The sequence below is a fragment of the Pseudophryne corroboree genome, chromosome 2 (genome assembly GCF_028390025.1).
Source record: "Pseudophryne corroboree isolate aPseCor3 chromosome 2, aPseCor3.hap2, whole genome shotgun sequence".
Taxonomy (NCBI): Eukaryota; Metazoa; Chordata; class Amphibia; order Anura; family Myobatrachidae; genus Pseudophryne; species Pseudophryne corroboree.
Window position 1 is genome coordinate 649,031,971 of NC_086445.1, and position 4,488 is coordinate 649,036,458.

General features: G+C 33.4%; 1 pseudogene; it reads left to right on the plus strand.

The window, feature by feature from the left end:
• The first annotated feature begins 236 nt into the window (after nucleotides 1–236).
• LOC135052300 (5S ribosomal RNA) lies at nucleotides 237–355 on the plus strand (annotated as a pseudogene).
• The last annotated feature ends 4,133 nt before the right edge of the window (nucleotides 356–4,488 follow it).

A 4,488-nucleotide genomic window follows, 5' to 3' on the forward strand; every position in this document is an offset into this window, starting at 1 on the left:
ATTCAAAGTGCTTTTTGCCAATTAAATCCTGATTGTCTGAAAGGGCTTTTACATTATCCTTTTCTTTTTTCCTTTTTCTAATTCTCATTCAATCTTTACCTATTTTTCGTGGACTCTCACCACTGATTCAGGGTTATCCCTGTCTAACATTGGCAGCAGATCCATCTAATTCTTTGCACTATAAGTTTCGTGAACTCTCATCAGTGATTCCAGAGTTTCCGCTATCGTTTAACTTTCCCTACTATCATACCACACTGGAAACGCCCAAAGCCATCCGATCTTGGAAGCTAATCAGTGTTGGGCTGGGTCAGTATTCAAGTGGGCGACCATTGAGGAAGACTTGGTATAGTAGCGCACAGACCAGTTTATTACGCTCAGAGTCTAACACTGACAGCAGATTCACCCTGCTATCTTATTTCCTACTGTTCCCCCTCTTTTTCTCATGGAAGCTGGATGTATTATCCATTTTATCATTTGAAATTCAGAGTTTCACAAGATACTTGAATTACTCATTTTATATGGGGCTAACACATATTGGCAGCGTGTTTTTACTCATAAAAATCTTTTTCCAAGGGTAATTCCCTTAGGACTCCGATCAGACTCTGGCAGCTGGAATTTATTATGCTAATATTAGCATTCAATTGTGATTTGATTGTACTGTTACTCAGTTCACTTTATGTTAGCATTAGTATATTACTTGCTATTCACTTTATTGTAATAATTGAATGTTACTCTACCCTAGTGACCACTGACTAATTTTATCTGACGATATAAATAAAAGTTAAATCTTATTTTACAATTACTCTCGATATCTTACACATCATTTCAAGTTAAGAGTGCGCCCACAAAAGAGTCTCTTTTTTCTCCATATTCTGACCCTATAGAATATGTAATGTTTAGTACCTTGCAAATTGTAGCATAGTTTCTTAAATCTCTGATCAATTTGATGACATCAATGTGCAGACTGGTTAGCTCAGTTGGTATAGTGTTGGTCATACACTATCAATGTAAGGATGTCATAGGTTTGAATCCAAGCTCAGAATAACTTCATTTTTCTAGTCTGCATGTGGTTTGTGGCTCTATACGATGTACTGCATATGTCTTTTAACAACAATAGTTAAGTCTTCCAATTGTCTTTTTAGTGAAACCCAACAGATAGCTTTATTTTCTCTTTGTTTCCTCAAATGTTGAATGCATATGTCGTATAACTTTAGTAGAAAAAGATTCCACTGACTTGCTTATGACACCCTATAGAATATTCAATGTTTAGTACCTTGCACATTGTAGCTTTGTTACTTAAATCTCTGATCAATTTGATGACATCTATGTGCAGACTGGTTAGCTCAGTTGGTAGAGTGTTGGTCTTACACTATTAATTTAAGCTTGTCATAGGTTTGAATCCAAGCTCAGCATTGTTTTGTTTTACTAGTCTGCATGTGGTTTGTGGCTCTATACGATATACTGCATATGTCTTTTAACAACAATAGTCAAGTCTTCCAATTAACTTTTTAGTGAAACCCAATAGATAGCTTTATTTTATGTTTGTTAACTCAAATATTGAATGCATATGTCTTGTAACTTTAGTAGTAAAGTATTCTACTTACTTGCTTATGACACCCTATAGAATATTTAATGTTCAGTACCTTGCACATTGTAGCATAGCTACTTAAATCTCTGATCAATTTGTCAAAATTTGTGTGCAGACTGGTTAGCTCAGTTGGTAGAGTGTTGGTCTTAAACTATCAATGTAAGCTTGTCATAAATTTGAATTCAAAGTCAGCATATATTTTTTTTTTACTAGTCTGCATGTGGTTTGTGGCTCTATATGATGAACTGCATATGTCTTTTAACAACAATAGTCAAGTCTTCCAATTGACTTTTTAGTGAAACCCAATAGATAGCTTTATTTTCTCTTTGTTTCCTCAAATATTGAATGCATATGTCTTATAAATTTAGTAGTAAAGTATTCTAATCACTTGCTTATGACACCCCATAGAATATTTAATGTTTAGTACCTTGCACATTGTAGCTTAGTTACTTCAATCTCTGATCAATTTGATGACATCCATGTGCAGACTGGTTAGCTCAGTTGTTAGAGTGTTGGTCTTATACTGTCAATGTAAGTTTGTCATAGGTTTCAATCTAAAGTCAGCATAGTTTTATTTTACAAGTCTGCATGTGGTTTGTGGCTCTATACGATGTACTGCATATGTCTTTTAACTACAATAGTCAAGTCTTCCAATTGACTTTTTAGTGAAACCCTATAGATAGCTTTATTTTCTCTGTTTTCTCAAATATTGAATGCATATGTCTTAAAAATTTAGTAGTACAGTATTCTAATCACTTGCTTATGACACCCCATAGAATATTTAATGTTTAGTACCTTGCACATTATAGCTTAGTTACTTCAATCTCTGATCAATTTGATGACATCCATGAGCAGATTGGTTAGCTCAGTTGGTAGAGTGTTGGTCTTATACTATCAATGTAAGCTTGTCATAGGTTTGACTCCAAAGTCAGCATAGTTTTATTTTACTAGTCTGCATGTGGTTTGTGGCTCTATACGATGTACTGCATATGTCTTTTAACAACAATAGTCAAGTCTTCCGATTTAATTTTTAGTGAAACCCAATAGATAGCTTTATTTTATGTTTGTTAACTCAAATATTGAATGCATATGTCTTATAACATTAGTAGTAAAGTATTCTACTGACTTGCTTATGACACCCTATAGAATATTTAATGTTTAGTTCCTTGCACATTGTGGCATAGCTACTTAAATCTCTGATCAATTTGTTGACATTCCTGTGCAGACTAGTTAGCTCAGTTGGTAGAGTGTTGGTCTTACACTATCAATGTAAGCTTGTCATAAATTTGAATTCAAAGTCAGCATTACTTTATTTTTCTAGTCTGCATATGGTTTGTGGCTCTATACAATGTACTGCATATATCTTTTAACAACAATAGTTAAGTCTTCCAATTGTCTTTTTAGTGAAACCCAATAGATAGCTTTATTTTATCTTTGTTTCCTCAAATATTGAATGCATATGTCTTATAAATTTAGTAGTACAGTATTCTAATCACTTGCTTATGACACCCCATAGAATATTTAATGTTTAGTACCTTGCACATTGTAGCTTAGTTACTTCAATCTCTGATCAATTTGATGACATCCATGTGCAGACTGGTTAGCTCAGTTGTTAGAGTGTTGGTCTTATACTGTCAATGTAAGCTTGTCATAGGTTTCAATCTAAAGTCAGCATAGTTTTATTTTACAATTCTGCATGTGGTTTGTGGCTCTATATGATGTACTGCATATGTCTTTTAACAACAATAGTCAAGTCTTCCAATTTACTTTTTAGTGAAACCCAATAGATAGCTTTATTTTCTCTTTGTTTCCTCAAATATTGAATGCATATGTCTTATAAATTTAGTAGTACAGTATTCTAATCACTTGCTTATGACACCCCATAGAATATTTAATGTTTAGTACCTTGCACATTGTAGCTTAGTTACTTCAATCTCTGATCAATTTGATGACATCCATGTGCAGACTGGTTAGCTCAGTTGTTAGAGTGTTGGTCTTATACTGTCAATGTAAGCTTGTCAAAGGTTTCAATCTAAAGTCAGCATAGTTTTATTTTACAAGTCTGCATGTGGTTTGTGGCTCTATACGATGTACTGCATATGTCTTTTAACTACAATAGTCAAGTCTTCCAATTGACTTTTTAGTGAAACCCTATAGATAGCTTTATTTTGTCTGTTTTCTCAAATATTGAATGTATATGTCTTATAAATTTAGTAGTACAGTATTCTAATCACTTGCTTATGACACCCCATAGAATATTTAATGTTTAGTACCTTGCACATTGTAGCTTAGTTACTTCAATCTCTGATCAATTTGATGACATCCATGAGCAGATTGGTCAGCTCAGTTGGTAGAGTGTTTGTCTTATACTATCAATGTAAGCTTGTCATAGGTTTGACTCCAAAGTCAGCATAGTTTTATTTTACTAGTCTGCATGTGGTTTGTGGCTCTATACGATGTACTGCATATGTCTTTTAACAACAATAGTCAAGTCTTCCAGTTTACTTTTTAGTGAAACCCAATAGATAGCTTTATTTTATGTTTGTTAACTCAAATATTGAATGCATATGTCTTATAACTTTAGTAGTAAAGTATTCTACTGACTTGCTTATGACACCCTATAGAATATTTAATGTTTAGTTCCTTGCACATTGTAGCATAGCTACTTAAATCTCTGATCAATTTGTTGACATTCGTGTGCAGACTGGTTAGCTCAGTTGGTATAGTGTTGGTCTTACACTATCAATGTAAGCTTGTCATAAATTTGAATTCAAAGTCAGCATTACTTTATTTTTCTAGTCTGCATATGGTTTGTGGCTCTATGCAATGTACTCTATACAATGTGATATATCTTTTAACAACAATAGTTAAGTCTTCCAATTGTCTTTTTAGTGAAACCC